The sequence below is a fragment of the Callorhinus ursinus genome, unplaced genomic scaffold (genome assembly GCF_003265705.2).
Source record: "Callorhinus ursinus isolate GAN/ISIS: 27379988/994484 unplaced genomic scaffold, GSC_fseal_2.0 scaffold56, whole genome shotgun sequence".
Classification (NCBI taxonomy): Eukaryota; Metazoa; Chordata; class Mammalia; order Carnivora; family Otariidae; genus Callorhinus; species Callorhinus ursinus.
In genome coordinates this window covers 1,116,938-1,135,187 of record NW_027397118.1, presented here as the reverse complement: position 1 = coordinate 1,135,187, position 18,250 = coordinate 1,116,938, and positions in this window count along the sequence as shown.

Genomic DNA, 18,250 nt, shown 5'->3' with positions numbered 1-18,250 from the left:
AACAACGTTTCTGTAACAACAGTGGCTGGACTCTCTAGGACAGCTGGAGAATAGTGTGAAGGATTTCATCCATTCAATCATTTGTCCACTCAGTCAGTCAACAAATATTTTCCCAGGGGACAGCCATGTGCCAAGACCCGTGCTCAGTACTAATGATCCAACAATGAGCAAAGAGTCACGGTTCTCTCGCCAAGGCGCTTGCCGTCTCGTGGGAACACAGACATTAAACAAATGATCACACAAATGTGCTGTGCTAAGCTGAGATGAATTCTGTGGAGAATGTGAAAATCTATTAAACCATATCTTCTCTTCCCCCAGAAGCAGACGCCGAGATAAGGGTTCAAGTGCAAATAGTTTATTTGGAAGATGGTCCCGGGAAGTACGAGCAGGAGAGTGGGGAAGTGAGGCAGGGCGCGGGGAGAGACCCCGCAAAGAGTATGTAATTGAGCAGGTGACCCTGTGGCCCTCTGAGGACCTCAGGGACACTGTGGGGAATGCTCCTCAGACTTATCCCCGCCATGGACAAGAGGGCTGGGCTCCCAGCTCCCCATCTGTCATTGGTTGAGGGCTGTTCCCTGGTCCATGAAGTTTCCTGCTCTTCCTGCTTATCCTCACCTGGTGGACTTGGGGGTAACAGGCGATCCCTAAGCAGGCTGCCCTGTGCAGAGGTGAATACAGAGGGGGTGAGGGTGTCCCGGGTTGAGGGGGGGACATTCAATCTTCCCTGAGGTGGAAGGGAGCCTTGGAAAAGAGTATTCCTGCAGAGGGAGCCTGTGGCTCCTGACCCAAGTGCAACAAGCTGCCTCCTCCTTGGGGCCCCAGCACGCTTTGCTTTAATCAGAGCACCTAACTGGGGAGGTGTGATCAGTTGTCGGCTTGGAGGGAATGGGCCCTGACATCTCCATTATTCTGTCCCCAGAGCCTAGTTATGGGCCCAGCACACAGCTGGGCCACAGTGAATGACAGGTGAGCATCTTCCCAGCTTTAATGGGATAACAAGGGCTCAGGAAAATTCTACTTTTGTCTGGCGCTTTCTGCAGACAGCTCCCAAGGGTTCTGGGGCTATATACTAGAGAAGCCCTGCCCACATTTTGGGCAAAGAGCTGGGAGGAGCTCCGCCTCAGGTGAGTCACGGGTGCAGAGGACATGACCTAGGTATTGGATTTTATCTGATCACTGAAGTTGCTCTGTGTGTTAGGGCAGTGGTTCTCAAAGTGAGGTCAAGGAAACCCTGGGAGTTCCCAGGGCCTACCCATTATGTTCACAGTAATACTAAAACATCATTTGTCTTTTTTAATTGACCTTTTCTCATGGGCATACAGGGGAATTTCCCCAGAGACTATTTTACATTTACAAAAATGTAAAACAGTGCCATGCTTCAGTGTTGTTAATTTTAAATAAACCAATGAATACAAATTTCTTTTGTTAGCTTCTAACATGGTAAATATCGCTAACCTATCTAAACAAAAAGTTTTGGGTTCCTCAACAATAATAATTTTTGAAGTGCAAAAGGGTCCTGAAACCGAAAAGTTTGAGAACATCCATGTTTGGGGATTCTCCCCCATATCAGAGCTCATGGGGCAGAGACCACAGCCCACTGTGGAAACGATCACTTTCCCACTTCCCTAGCCGCCCTTGCGTCTGGGATGTGACCATATGACTGAGGCCCACCCAAACAGGTATTTCTTTGCCTACCTTTGGAGGAGGATGCTGGTGATCCCAAGTCGGGCATAGAGTAGAGAGGCATCTGGCATCCAGATCAGAGGTCAGTGGAGGCCATGGGGGCTGCAATGGTGACTGGGTTTTAGTAGTGGTGTCCTCCCTGGCCTGGGTTTGTGGCATGATCCAGCTACACCCTGGCTGTCTCCTGGCCTTCCTGCTCTGAGCCATCTTCCCAGCCTCTCCCTTCAGGGTGCCCGGCAATGCTGTGTGACTTTGGGCAACTTGCCTGTGCTCTCTTTGCCTCAGCAGATGTAATAAAGATGGTAAGAAAGTGTGGGAAGGATGGTGGAGATTCAACGAAGTAACACATGCCAATGCTCGTGCCTGGTGCAGGATAACAGCTCGATATGTGTTGGTGGCTGCTGAGATGACGGATGATGATGAAGACGAAGCAGGTGCTAAAAGTTATCGTGCTGCTCATTGTGGGGTCACTGGGGGGGCCCCTGAGGCCTCATCCCTGACCTTGGTGCTCAGTGCAGAGGAGTACCCGTCACTAGTCAGGGATATGCTTCCAATAATTCCTTCCTTAAGTCGGGCACGATTGGTTTCTGTTGCCTGCAGACTGAGAGCAGAGATGGATCTAGGGAAAGAGACCAGGCTGTATCACACTCCAGAAGTCTCCACGGAAGAGCCAGCATTTGAGCATCTATTGTATATTTATGTAATGCTCTTCCTTATATTGACTCACTTCTTCACTTAAATAAATTTGCCTCGAAAGGGTTTGAGGTGCTAGTGTTCATGTTTCCCCCCAACTCTCATTAAAGTCATAGATAGTAACTATTCAGTACAAACTCTCTGTCTCCTCACCCTCTAAAATCCTTTCCCGTACCATGCAGTTCCCTGATCCGAGGAAATCTGCCCACACGTGCTTGGCTCCCTGAGCAGGGTGGCAGGAGAGGGCCGGTGGATGGCATGAGTGCCTGAGCCCTGATTTCCTCGCCAGGAAAACGAGCTCTGGACTACAGGAGATGTTGCATGGGGACAGGAGAGAGTCAATGCAGGAGGCCCGACCTGAGTCCTGGCACCCAGTAGGACCCGGACACGAGTTTCCTTCTCGCAGGCCACAGGTTTCAGGGGACAGCTGGCTAAACCTTGGTGTGGTTCTGGCCTCACTGCTAGGCTGAAGAAACAGAGGAGTTGATGAGCAGAAAGAGGTGGAGCAGGGAAGCTGAGTGTGGGGAGGAGGGAGGAAGGGGGAGGGACTCAGGGAGGATAGAGAAGGAAGGCAGGAAGGCAGGACCGACCTCCCCAGCCCGCCGCCCTCGGTGTCCTCGGCTCCGTCCCTTCCCCTCGCCACCCAGCATCTACTCAGATCTTGGCTCCCTTTCCAGAAATGCCCAACGGGTCACATTTAATTACTTCATAAAAAAAGCTGGAAAGTAGAAGAGGAAGAGTTAAATGTTCTCCTAAAAGGAGGAAGCTGTAGCTAATCCCAATTAGGAGGAAGTCCCAGGCTATTGAAATGCTACAATCCAATTACATCAGGTAAAATGAATTACTCCGTTAATGCTGACTTATTATGAAGACAGCTTCTTATTGCTCTCATTAATAATCTTTAGACATCATTTTAGCGCATATTGGCTGCAATAACATTTCTATTAGCATCATGGTGGAGCAGGGCTGACAATTAAAATAAAAAATAAATCAACCCAAGGAGCGAACAAACGTAATTATAGTTCAGAAAGAGCTTTTATGTGTATTTGATTAGTCAGTGGAACAGCGCCTCCTTTCTTACCTTGAATTTGTGTTAGCCCCAATCCATGCAGAGGGCTTCGGTGGGAGCAGAGGCTGAGGGGTGTATGTGAGTGAGAGAGACAGAGAGACTGAGAAGATAAAGCAGCTTGTCAATCAGGGTCACACCCCGGTTCCCAGCTCCCTGGTGTAAGCTCCTTCTCCGCTCTGGTCTCCATTCCTGAAACTGGAATTTTGGAAGATTTATAATTTCTGGATCGTATCTCCTATAGTCTAGAGCTCTATAAAGTTTTCCTGCTGCAGAGGACTGAAGAGCCCAAACACCCCAAGAGCCAGGTGGCGGAAGCCTAAGGAAAAGAAAAATTGTTTTTGCCAAAACAGCTGCTGTACGCCTGAAGCTTGGTTTCTTCTAGAGCAGAGGTCCGCAACCGGCCAGTCTGGCCCCTAGGAGATGGTTTTGATTGTTGTGACCCGGAGTGGGCTTGGGGAGATGCTACTGGAATCTTCTGGATCGTGGCCAACGATCCTGCAATGCACAGGACATTATCTGACCCCAAGTGTCAGTATGGCTGAGTTGAAAAACCGTTCTCAAACTGCGTATTTTTGCACAACTGGAATCAGATCTCCAGGGCAGCCTTAATGGAAAACAAACCTCTTTGGCCTCCTTGGTGAGATGATCTCCACGAAATACAGAATGAAAAGTCAGCAGAGGAATACAGTAAACTTAAATACAGTAGCTATTAAATTCTCAAATATTTATTCTCCAATTATTCTATATATAGGCACACATTAGCCTGTGTCCATCAGTGCCCTTAGCTCCAACCCCCTACTCAGGCCGTGGCTCCGTTTCCAGAAATACACACATGTAAGTAAATGTCAAAAGTGCACGCATACACACTGCCTCAAATATATGCATACATAATGCCTCACATACATTACACACATATATAATGTCATATATATATATACACACACAGACATACGTGTGTCTTTGTGTGGAGATACTTGTAACCTAATGACCTTCTGAAGTAGTGTGAAAGAAGAGGTAAGATACTCTAACTAAAGTAATTACAGATCAATAAAAAACACAGCGAGAAAAATCCCTGGGGAAATTGCCAAGTCGGGGATTTTGCCTGTGTCTTCCGGAGCCCTGAATCTCACAGAAGTCCTTCAGAGAGTTCCCAAACATTTCACTTAAAATTATTTTTAAAACATAGTGTTAGCTATTTTTAAAAGTAATATTTTTTAAATCCCTACAACTCTCCAGATGCTCGATACCAAATTTAATACACCCAGGACCACCAAATCATTAACTAGGGCTGACAGGCCTAGTTAAGCCTAGGGGACAGACCCTGAAGTTAAGCTTCTCCTTCCAGCTCTGTATAATTAAAGAGTGCCCAGAATTTGCCAACTGAGCTATTAATAACTACTTATCTGAGGGAATCTGGATCTTCTTGATACTCAACAATATTCAGGATGAAGCTGGACACAAGACTAAAATAGAACTTGTGATTCTCAGCCATCATTTCTACTTTCAAATGGGGAAGGGAGTCAGTCCATCGAAAGAACCTTAATATAATCCTTGATTGACTTTTAAAGCTTAAGTGTTGCATTTTAACCCTGTGTTAGTTTTTGATTGTTGCCTAGCACCTACCACAAACCTAAAACAACATATATTTATGATCACACAGCTTCCCGGGCTCCAAAGTCTGGATCCAGCGGAGTTGGGTTCTATGCTTAGGGGCTCATGAGGCTGACACCAGGCTGTTGGCCACAGCTTGGTTTAGTATCTTCTTGCAGATTCATTCAGGTTGTTCATGGAAGCCAGTTTCTTATAGTCATAGGCCCGAGGTTTCTGTTTTCTTGCTGGCTATCAGGCGAGGGTCTTGTTCTCACTAGATCTTAGGTTGTCCTACTGTAGGAAAAAGTCTGATGTGTGTAAGAAAAGTCTGATGAGAAAGTCCCCAGCCCCTGGCTGATGAGTTCTCCCCTGCCTCCCCCCGACTACCACAAGTTCGTCCTTAAAAACAACAGAATCTTGTTTACAAATTTAAAAGTTTTAAATATATATTTTCAGACTGTAGCCTTTTTTCCCCACAACAGAGTTTATATGCTTTGCCCAATTAATCCCACTCGGCCCCATACTGTCCATGTAAACGTTTTTAAACCTCTCTGGATTCATCACCCTTTGCTGTATAACAAAGTACCCCAAAATCTAGCAGCTGAAGACCACAAGCAGGAATCCAGCAGTGGCTTAGCTGGGTGGTTCTGGCCCAGGGTCTCCTGAGGCTGCAGTCGTGCTGTCAGCCAGGGCTACAGTCATCCAAAGGCTCGACTGGGGCTGGTGTATGTGCTTCCAAGCTCACTCTCTTGGATGTTGACAGGAGGCTTCACTCATTTCCTGGCCATGTGAGCCTCTCTGTAAAATAGAACTATTTGTGACATGGCAGATGGCTTCTCCCAAAGCAAGCGGTCTGTAAGTGATAAGTAAGAGAGAGAGAATGTGAGCGAACAATCAAGACAGAGGCCAAAGAGCCTTTTTTAACCTAATCTTGGCAGGGACAACCCATCACCTCTGGCATAGTTTACTGGTCATACAGGTCCAGGTGTGGGAGGCAACTGCATGAAGTTGTGACAGCCAGGAGGCAGGGAACATTTGGGGCCATCTTGGAGGCTAGCTGCCCTACTCCCTGTGCCTCAGTATTCATCTGTAAAATGGGGTTAATGGTGCCCCGATAAGCTAATATATGTAAAAGCAGTTAGAATCATTTCTGGCATACAATAGGCACTAAATAAACATTACTTTTTCTTATTGTCACTATCAATCTTATTTGGCCAGTACATTGCAGAGTACAGGGTTTATGAGCTTGTAAAGAGCCTATAAAAAGAAGTTTAGACAAGAACAAAAATTCGATGCACCAAAATATGAAAAGAGAACTGCAAAATCATAATTAATATATGATAGACCTCTACTCCTGGCTATAAATTGTAGTAGATGACCCTCCTACTGAGAGTAACTAGAAAAACTGGATAAACATTTTTTAAAAATGCTATTTGAAGGCTTCAGGCTTCAAACAGCCAAGACCTGAGGGACCATGATCCCAAAGAGAACTCACTGAGGGGATCCTGACGTCCACCATTTTTCCCCTTGAGGCATCTGCTTGTACTTAAGTGGTAACAATAGAGAGGCTGAGACCTAACCTCCAGGCATCTCGATACCTGATTGCATTAAGAGGACCTGAATCTATGGTAATTGCCGTCCAGAAACGAAACTTCCCGAGAAAAGAAGAAAGCAGCCAGAGCCTCTACAATTGTTTATACACAATATCTGGTAATGCAATAAAAAAAATTGCCAAACAACACCAGGACCGGACGCAGGACCAAAAGAATAAGAAAATCAATTGGACAGACTCACAGGTAATCCAGATATTGGGGTTACCCAATGTGGACTTTAAAGTGACTGCAATTCCTATGTTAAAGAAAAATAAACTTTCCAGAAAGAATTCTAATTCTAGAGAATTTAACCAAAGAGACTCTAGAGGTGAAAAGTACGATAGCTAAAATTAAGAACTTAATAAATGGATTTATCAGATTAGACGCAGCTACAGAGAGGATTGATGATCTGTAAAGTATGTGGGTAGAAAATATCCAGTCTGAAAATATCCAGAGAAAAGAGAAAAGGCAATATTTGAAAAAATAATGCCTAAGAATGTGACACAACTGCAAAAGACATCAAGAGATACATTGATGATGAGCAGTGGACCATGAGCAGAATTCAATACGAAGAAAAACACACCATAAAATAACTGTTGAAAGCCAAAGATGAGAGAAAAAAACCTTAGAAACATCTGGGGAGATATATAGATAGATTGATAGATAGAGATATGCCTTTAGATATAAATATTCACACACACACACACACACACACACACACACACACACACACACACGATGTCCCCCAGCCAAGTGCATCTCAACCAAACTCTTGGACAGCTATATTTCACTTACATTAGATGGGAATTGAGTATGCCTTTTAGTATCTTTGATATTAAGTGGCCAGGCCATCATCAACTAGTTCAAAACCTACACTCTGCCAAGATTCAGATCCATGTCAGTAGACCCCGAATCCAATGCTGTGTCTGGTATTCTGTGCCGCTTCCTGCAAGCCACTTTGCCTGTCTGCTCCCCACCTCCTCACCTCTCAACTGTCCATTGCACAAGACTGTTATAAAAAGAAAAGTGACTGCACATGAAAGTGCTCTGTAAACTATAATTCATGCTTAATAGGTAAGATTTCTCTTCTCCAGGGAAGCCCTCCCTGATACGGCACCTCTAGAACTACTCTTGGCCTTTAGGACTCTTTCATAGCATTTCCATCATACATATTCTTACCATTTCTGTACCTCTGTACTGAAATTGTCTTGAATTTCCCCACTAAAAGACAGACCAAGGTGGCAGGGTAAAGCTATAAGTCTCTACTCACAGTGTCCAAACAGTTAGTTTTCAAATTAAATATGGGCTGACCGAGTCACAGTGTGGTGGCCCTGTAAACCCTTCAGGGTTTGCAATTCTGAAATTTCTGGGTGATTACTATGTACTACGCACTATGCTGAGAGTTTGCAAACATTTTCTCCTGTAACCTTCACAACAACCTAAGGGAGATGCTGATATTATACCCATTTTATGGATAGGAAAGCTGAGGCTTGGGAAAGTGAAGGAAGACATCCAGAGTCAGCTAGCTGGCAAGTGGAGGTGCCAGGACTGGAGTCCATGGCCATCAGACATGACTCGTAATCATTTTGTTCTTCTACTTGCTGTGAGCCAGTCCCTGTGATCTTCTGGGAAAAGTACGTATTTTTACATCTTCCTGGGGGGGCGGGTCCTGAAACCCACTGAGGACCACACACAACTAGGGTGCCCCAGAGACGGACTGACCAGGACCTCTCCCAGCAGCCAGTTGCTATGGCTATGGAACTGCACAGGAGCGCAGAGCCTGAGGCACTTGAAATGAATTCCCCTTATGCCATCCTAAGAAAGAGAAATCAAAAGCCTGTCTCTTGTTCCAGAGCTTGAGGTTAAAGACAAAAAATCCCCAGCCACAGGTAGTTAAGTGATTATAAACTGTAAAAATAAATCAGCCTGATATAATTGCTCCAAGGAAAAAGATGACCAACATATTTAAAATGTCCATGGTGCCCCCTTTCCCATCTCCATTTGGCATCCTCTAATTACCTTCACATTTCATTTCCATCAGCAAGATGACCTGTATTTCCTTCGAGAAGTGCTGGGGAGGGGCCTGGCTGAGGAGCAGGGCCCCTGGTGATAAATCAGGCTCACCATTAAGAGTGAAGTGCTCATCTCGGCAGCGCTAAATGCAGGATTTATAAAGATGTCTCCTCCATCCAGCCCAATTGTGGACACCATAATAAATTCATGAACGGGTGCCAGGGTAGCGCACTTCATTATGTGCGAGGCTCCTGGCCATTAATCTAGCCGGGCGGCGGGCAGGATTCCTGGGGAAGGGAGACAAATTTATGCGGCCCAAACTTACTCATTCCATTATGGATTTAATCGGCCCAGGCTCCAGGCTGCACAGAGGCAAGGGGACCATTTTTTACACTTTGGATCAAGTGTTTGTAACTCCCCGTTGTGTCTTCTTTCTTCCACAATAACGCCCTAATTTTATCCTTCACCCTGCTCTCAGGGAAAGTCTTCCAGAGACCTTCATGGCTGCCACTTACTCCGGATAAAATATTTATACAATCAATTGACAGAGAGCATTTTCCCTTAAATGTTCTATTAACATGGAAATGCTCATATGCAAAATGGGCCCAGGAGCCTCTCTAGACTCTTAACCCTTTACCTGGCCACAGAGAAGGCTGGCAAAGGGCATGAAGAAGAGAGACAGCCCGGGCCACATTACGAAGGTGCTGTCTCCACCCTCTTGTGTGTTGCATTCATGCGTGATGTGTGTTCAGCGTGTTTGTATATGCACACTCCATCGTTTCTACTGTGAGGGATTAGGAATTCCTTTGGCCTCTCCTTGGAATTAAACTCCAGAGACTGTCTAGAAGTTTCCAGATCTGCACCATTCCCATAGTGCCCTGCTAAAATAAAGACTTTTCATTTTCCTAGTGCCTACAGTAAGACTGGCAAATACTTGGCCTATGGGCCACCAGACAGCATACATTTTTCTACCTAAGCCCAGACAAGGTCTCAGAATCCTTCTCAACACAGGCAGATAAACCAATGAGCCTTTGCTGATATGGATAACAATAATTGATTCACGTATGTAGTGCTTACAACGAGCCAGCAGCGTGCTTGGTGATTTACATGTAGTAACTCATTTAATCTCCATGACAACCTGACAAGGTAGGTACCGTTATTATTCCCGTGTTACAGATGGGCTGGGGAACAATGAGGTGGAGAAATATGACCATATGGAAGCATGCAACCTGTGAGTGGTATGTTCCTAGCCTATGCAAACTCTGGAGTGCAGCACTGGAGGCCTTCCATGATTCACTAGACCCTTTCTGCAAGCATACCACTGATATTGCTAAACAGACCACGCCTACGGAGTCATCCAAAGGGAGGAGTAGGAACTTCATGGCCTGTGAATCCAGCACCGTCCTTCATATCAGGTGCACCAACCAACAGGTGCAACAAGACCTGATCTTATGGCACTTGGGACTTTTTGACCTGAGACCTAATTCTGACCCCAAGGTAACAAGAGACCTTGGGCCATTCAGCCAATTGAAAGATCCCACCGGAGCAACACCAGCCCCTTCAACAAACATTTATGTGACCTACTACTCTATGTCAGGCACAGTGCCAAGCCTGCCCCTTGCAAGGGGTGGAGACCCAAGAGTGAACAGGACCTGCCCTTTTCCTTTGAGGAACTTACCTCTTTCCACAGCAATAAAAGGCAACTAAATGATAGTTAAAGTAGACAATATAGGGGCCCCTGGCTGGCCCAGTTGGTAGAACATGCAATTCTTGATCTCAAAGTTGTGATTTTAAGTCCCATGCTGGGTATAGAGACTCCATTTAAAAAATAAAATAGGGGCGCCTGGGTGGCTTAGTTGGTTGAGTGTCTGATTCTGCGTTTCGGCTCAGGTCATGATCTCAGGGTTGTGAGGTCGAGCCCCACATCGCGGGAATCTGCTTGAGATTCTCTCTCTCCCTCTCCCTCTGCTACACCCTGCTCTGTCTCAAATAAATAAATGAATCCTTTAAAAAATTAAGAAATAAAATAGAGGGAGGGGTGGATATGTGATCATCAAGCCATGGGATGGAGGACTGGCTAGAGAAACTCTCCAGAAGGTAGAAGAAAGGAAAAAGTGGTTAATAATGAGGCAAGGAAAGTCATAAAAATGGAGAGAAAGGGACAGGTGAGGGAAAGTGTCTCCCTACTTTTTTAAAAAAAGATTTTATCTGTCTATCTATCTATTTATTTATTTGAAAAAGAGAGAGCGAGCAGGGGGAGGAGCACTGGCAGAGGGACATGAAGACTCAGCACTGAGCACGGAGCCCGCCATGGGGCTCGATCCCACAGCCCAGAGATCATGACCTAAGCCGAAATCAAGGGTCAGGCGTTCAACCGACTGAGCCACACAGTCTGCTTTTTTTTGTTACAGTTTGTTAGTGGCTACGGTGGTGCTTAAGGCCCTATAATCTAAATAGTTCACCATATAAACAGATTGCTCTGGGTTGTATTGCTGTGCATAGTACTTAAACCAGTCCATGCAGAGCTGGGCTAGAAGAGAAGTGAAGGGTTATAACCCCTCAAAATCATTAGTCCATTCCAATGTCCAAAGTTGAGTGTTGGTTATCTATTGCTAGGTCCAACTATCCCCAAACTAAGTAGCTTTAAAAATCACTTTATCTTGCTCAGGATTTTGTGGGAAAGGATTTAGGCAGGCATCAGCTGGACAGTTCATCTCCGAGTCACATCATCGTGTCAGCTGGGCTGGAGGATTCATTTCTAAAATTCCTCTCCGTTACCACGCTGGTGCCCCAGTGAATGGCTAGAGGGCTGGGCTCAGTGGGGTCCCTTTCGCTGTCCACGTAGCTCAAGCTTTCTTGTTCCACGTGGAACAGGGAAGTTATACTTACTATGTGGCAACTTAGGGTACCAAGAGACCGGAAGTCGAAGTTGCCTGGGCTCAGAAACTGGCACAGAGAACCTTCCATTATATCCTACTGGTCAAGCAGTCACAGAGGCCACTCAGATCCAAGAGCAGAAAACATGGAACCCCATTCTCAATGGAAGGAGTGTCAACACTCATGGACATTGTTAATCTGCCACAGTTCATTATGTGTGACTCTCTTCCCTTAGGAGAATCCTAGAGGAAAGTGATGCAAGGAAGATGATAAATGTGGAGAAAGTAAATGTGTTTTTTTTCCCCCAGGAAACCCCTCAGTCCCTCATGAAAATAGACTCCTGGCAGAGGCCTCCCTGAAGCTCGCCAGACTTATCTGAACCCCTCGGGAGCCTGTGGTTCAAACACAAGGTAGAGCTCTCTCTTGAAAGCTGAACAGTAAAAACTCAAATTTGTTTTCAAGAAAGAAAGAAGGAAAAAATGAAAACTTTCCAAATCATAAAAGAACAAAACAGGAAGAAGGAAAAAAAAAAAACCTGTGGGGATTATAGCAGAAGATCAATGAACACATCATTTAAAATGGAAAATACAAAATAAAATGAAAGAAATGCAAACATGTATGCGAGTTCTGAAAATAAATCCACGTTCCCCAGGCAACACCAACCTACAAGGGTGCAAATAGGGTGCTGGATATAATCATTATCCATGTGTTTGCTCTTGCCTCCTTGTGCAATGTCCTAGGTTCCAAAAATGTACCCTTCAAGTTGCCAAGTTTTTGTTGAATTCCCCTGGGGAATCCCTCGTGGGCTCATTACCAAGTCCGACCAGCTGCCAGATTACATCCCCTGCGCTCTAGTGCTCCCCACCCAGACACCGACAGATCCAGTTGGCATTTCAGCTACTCCCCCTAGACCGACAGAAACACAGGGACATCACAGTCCTTCAGGTGCCTGAGCTACATGGTGGATGTGGCAAAGGTGGGAGATGGTTTGCCTTTTCTCTTTTGGGTAACATGCATTAGCCAGGCTCTGTGACAATGGTACCTGAGGGGTTGCACCCCACAGAGCAGGTAGCAGTGTTAGCTCCAACTTCTGGCTCTCTCCTCTCCTCTCTCTCTTCCCCTGCCTCTCCTTCTTTCCCATCCCTAGCTCATTTCCTCTTCATCTCTTTCTATCACACAAGACCCCATAGTGGGCTACTATATGGAAACTCATAAATAAGAGAGATCATTCTGTCCATCCTACATAAAAAACACTTCCCCCCCCCCCAGCCTCTAGGGATTTGCCTGTGGGGAGGTTTTCCCCAGCAGCTCTTGGTTCTTCCTGGGACGGAGTGTGTCCCCAGGGCATCCCTCAGTCCTCTGAATGCATGCACACCTGAGAGACTGCAGGCGGGCCTAGATCCCTCTGCAGCTATAACCATAGCTCCATACCCGTAGTATATGCAAATGACTTTAAATCCCCTATTAGAAGATGGGGAGTGAAAGTAGAAAGTACTACCTTCTACTTCCACAAAACATGACAATAAAAAATGAGACCAAGGGATGCCTGGGTGGCTCAGTCATTAAGCGTCTGCCTCCGGCTCAGGTCATGATCCCAGGGTCCTGGGATCAATTCCCACATCGGGCTCCTTGCTCAGTGAGGAGCCTGCTTCTCCCTCTCCCTCTACTGCTCCCCCTGCTTGTGCTCTCTCTCTCTCTCTGACAAATAAATAAAAATCTTTAAAAAAAATGAGACAAAGGGGTCTAAAAAAGGCATTATTAAAAAAAAAACAAGAACAACAACCTAACAACAAGACAAATTCATACAAAAAGAAAGCAAAAGATAATCCGTCTTGGAATTAAAGAATGTCATTTCATTATGACATTATGACAAGAATAAAATCCCCAAGGAAGATATCATAAAACTATATGAACCTTCAGAATATTTCAATGTTTTGGAAATGTAGGGAGGACCCAACAGAGATGCATTTGTGAGAATGTTAATGACCCTCAGATGCCTTCAGTACATCAACTGAGAAAACATGAATAATACAGTTACTAAGACTAAAGATATATAGGGCATCCAACTTTGTTCCCTATAAATACTTTTTCAAGTGTTAGTAGAACGTTTTCAAAAGCTTTCCACGTACTGTACTGTCAAGAAAATCTTGATAAAAAAAAAGTTTACAGGCCAAATTCCCCTTTAGAACTAAACCAAATGGACACATTTCTAACAACCACAAAGAAAATACTAGAAACTTGGATAATAAATAAATAAGTAAAAAAATTCTCATAAATAGTTATTGAGTCAAAAGGGAAATAAAAACCTCAGTTACAGACTATTTAGAAAATAATAAAATGAGAACAAAACAATGCTCTGTCGAAGCCCGTGGACTGCTGCCAAAGCTACACTTAGAGAAAAGAAATGTAAAGCAATAAATTGTTTTATTATTAAACAAGAAAGAATCACAATAAATGGGTTAAGTGTTTGTTTCCAGAATTTAACAAATGAACAACAAAATAAGCCAAAGGAAAACTGGATAAAAAATTAAATAGATAAAAGCAACAAAAAAAGATTGGTTTAAAGAAGTGAGACACAGTATAAATGTGCAAGGTGACTCATTACAGCTGTAAGAAAACAGACTTTACACCAGCAAATTTAAGAATAAAAAGGAAAGCAAGAATAAACTCAAATAAAACTGGAAATGAGAAAGGGAATGTAACAAGAGATAGGAGCTGTGTAAGATGAAATAATGAAGAAAAAATTACAAAACAAAATAAAACAAAATGAAATGATGAAGTCCTTTTTAAGTATAAAAGTAAAGGAGGAAAGCATAAAGAAAAAACATTAATAGTTAGACTACATAAACAAGAAAAGTGTCTGTACTTCCAAGAAATTAAAAATCAAAAGCACACAACAATCTAGGAAAAAATATTTTCAATATATATAGTTGACAGTCATCTAAATTAATAAGGATAATATGAGCACCTGACAGAAAATGAGAAAAGAACATGAATAGGCAACTCAGAGAATAAGAACCATAAATGCCCCATACATGTATAAAAAAATGTTTAATCTGAATAATGATGAAAAAATAAGACAGCCAGACAGATATTTGAAAGGTAATAGCCAGAGCTGGTAAAGGTGTAGGCAAGCTGGCTTGGAAACAAGGACCAAAAAACTTTAAAATATTCATAACCTTTGACTTACCAACTCTATTTCTAAAAATATATGCCAGGAAAATAACCACATATGCATACATAGTTACAAAGTGGTATATTCTAGCATTATTCATAAGAAAACATAGGATTAATAAATTTTAACAATAAGAAATTAGATAAATAAATTATGGCAAATCCTTAGCATAAAATATTATGCAGTGCTTAAATTACATTTTTTAAAAATAAGACAATCTCATGTTTTGTTAAACAAATTATAGAACCAGCTAGACAGAAAGTTTATAGACCACAATGTGAAAAGGAACTTGAAATCCATGTGATTTTTATTTTTTAAATCTGCTCTTCTATGTTTTTCAATTGTTCTAAAATTAACACATATTTATCTTTGGAATCAAGTTAAACTAAATATTAAGTAAATTTGCCTGGAAAATCTCAGTGAAATGGACAGTTTCTAAGAAAATATAATTGATCAAAATTGACTGGAGACATTTCAAAACTATCAAAAATTGTCTTTGAAAAATATCTTCAGAGCTAGACTGCCTTATTATGAACACTTTCACACTTCCAGGGAGTCAAATTACTTCCATACCAATCATCTTTCAAAGTTAAAGAAAGTTAAAAAGTCTCCTGATTCATTTAACAGTATAGCGAAATATGTGACAAAGATAACACAGAAATCTATAGCCCAATCACACTTGTAAATACAGCGTTGTAAATGTTTTCTAAATTAAAAAAAAAAACTAACAAATTGAAACCAGCAGTATGTTAAAATATAACTAACCAAATATGATTCCAAATATTAGTTATCTCAGGAATTAAACAATGGGTTTAAATTAGTAACATTATTAAGACAGAATTTTACATCAATAAATCAAAGGATATAAAACCATCCAATCATTTCAGTAGATGCCAAATAGGAATTGGATCCATTTCAACATCCAGTTCTCAGTAACCTGGAAAGAGAAGCATACTTCTTTACTATGTTAAAGTCTGGTATAGTAGTTAAAAACATGTGTTCTGGCATCAAAGCACATGGATATTAATCCCGCCTTTCTCAACTTGCTTAGAGACAAACAGTATAGTCTTTATTATGCCAGAAGTTCTAGCCTTAATCAGACACTTTTTTTGTAGATGACATGATGTCTACCTAGAATATCCAGGAGAAAAATATATATGACACTCTTGAGGTTGAGGAAGAAGTACTTGGGACTTGGGAAAGATACCAATTCACTTTGTATTGAATATTTTTCTACTGCTTGAAAACGTAAAAAAAAAAAACAAAAAAAAAACCTTTTTTTTTTTAAATCATGAACAGGTATGATCTGTTCAATTAAAAAGAAAGGTAGAACCAAATTGGGAGAGGCAACAGCAGGTTTTCAGGATAACATGTATAATTTGGAAAATTTAAATAAGAGGAACAATCCGTAATTTAGATTAAAAATTAGTTTATATGAAGTACTTGTGAATAGAGTGATATGATTTTGTGGCATTTTCTTCAGAGCAATTTGATGGAAAAAATGTGTGTGTGGGTGCGTGTCAGTGTGTGTGTGTGTGTGTGCGCGCGCGCGCGTGTGTGTGTAGCGTGGTTATGGATTGGGCAAGAACAAATAAAACAAGAGTGGTCTTGTGTTGAAAATGTTTAAAGCTAGATGGATAGATGTGAGTTCATTATACTATTCTCTATAAGAAATTAAAAATGAAAGAATATAACTTTACAGAAAACCTAATAGTGTATAAATTACAGTTCCAAACTAATGATTGCAAAAATAATTTATGTCTTACTTGATTTATTCATAGTTATTTCTATTTGGCATAATAGAAATTGTATGTTTAAATTAGAATGTACAATTTCAACTTTAAAAAAATAAAGATTTTGAAAAATAATCCAAAACAAGGAACTGAAAAATTATTAGAAGTAATTAAATTAAAATTTAATGAAAATCCAGTAAGGTAGCAGATTTCATAACAAAATGTATAAAAGGCTTTCTTAAATAACAGCAGAAACCGCTTAGAGAATATAGTATTGATATAATGACCCCAGACACAAAACAACAATACCCATAAAATACTTAAGAATAATGTTTACAGTAAGTATACAGAACTCTATATAAAAATATTTTATGGAGATACATAAAATAATATGTAAAAAAATGAATAAGATGCCATGTTTCTGGATGGGAAGATGAAATATTGAATGGATGTTGCTAATTTCTAAATTTAGTAATATGTTGTATACAATTTAAACCAAATCTCACCGAGAATCACCTGAGAGTGCCGGGGGGGCGGGGGGCACTACCTGATGCCATGAATCAAAACGTTTTCTGGAAGAACAGACAGATATATTATTCAGGACATATTTTGAGGGGGTGGGGAAGCAGCCAAGACTGGTTTACTTGACTGCGTATTAAAATGCATTAGGGATATTACCATTAAAACAGTAAGCTATGTCTCAATCAGCACAGACTAGCTTCTGCTCTATTAACAAACAACCCCAAAATAGGAGTGTCTTAGAAACAAAAATTTCTATATTTCTGAGGCACGCCCATTGGAGGTTGACTGGGGGTTCAGCTCCACTTCTCCTTACCCCAGCTGATCAAATCAGTGATGGAGAACAGAGCTCTGGAATGTCTTCCCCTGGCAAGTAAGGTTTCCAGCCCAGAAAAGAGCCACCTCATGTCTCCTCCTCTTTCATTGGCCAGAGCGAGTCAAATGAATCCATTCACACATCAGAAGTATGGCTGCCAGGTAATGCAATTGAGTCACATTCCTGGAAGCCAGCAAGCCAGAAATATTGGTGGATGACATTAACAACTACTATGATACTTGCAAAAAAAACAAAGGAGAAGCGAACCCGCAAACAAACTCTATTAAGTAGAAGAATACCATATGTGATGGCACCGTGTCAGGGAAAGAGAACAGAATTAGGTAATAAAAACCACCGGGAAAACTGGTTGCATGTTTGAGGTAAAAAATATTAGTTGTTTTTTTTTTTACCTAGTCCCATAAATAAACTTCAGATGCTAAATACCCAAAAGAATCCTTAAAGAGAAGAAACTATATATATGTAACTCTCTTTATATCTTCAATCATATGTTAATCCTATTTTTATGATTAAAATGAACGTGTGTATATGTATATACATTATGTGTGTATGTATATACATATGTGTATATGTGTGTATATACATATATGAATCATATTTATATATGATTAAGATAAAGAAGAAATGACTGACCTTAAAAGCAGTGGGATAAAATCCAAAAGAAAAAGAAAGGATTTGACCAAATATATTAAAATGTCTTGCTGTAAACACACATACCTACACGCATATATAAATATACATTAAAGCCAAACAATAGACTGGGAGGAACACTTACAACAAATATACTAATTTTAATTTAAAGGTTAATCTAAAGAGTTTATACAAAAGAAAAACAGAAAAAATTCCCCCCCCCAAAATGGATGAAGGACATGAACAGACAATTCACAGAAGAAAAATGTATAAATAACTGAAATCATAAATATTCAAACTTCCTAACAAATACAAACTTTTAAACAAGACGTTATTTTTTTT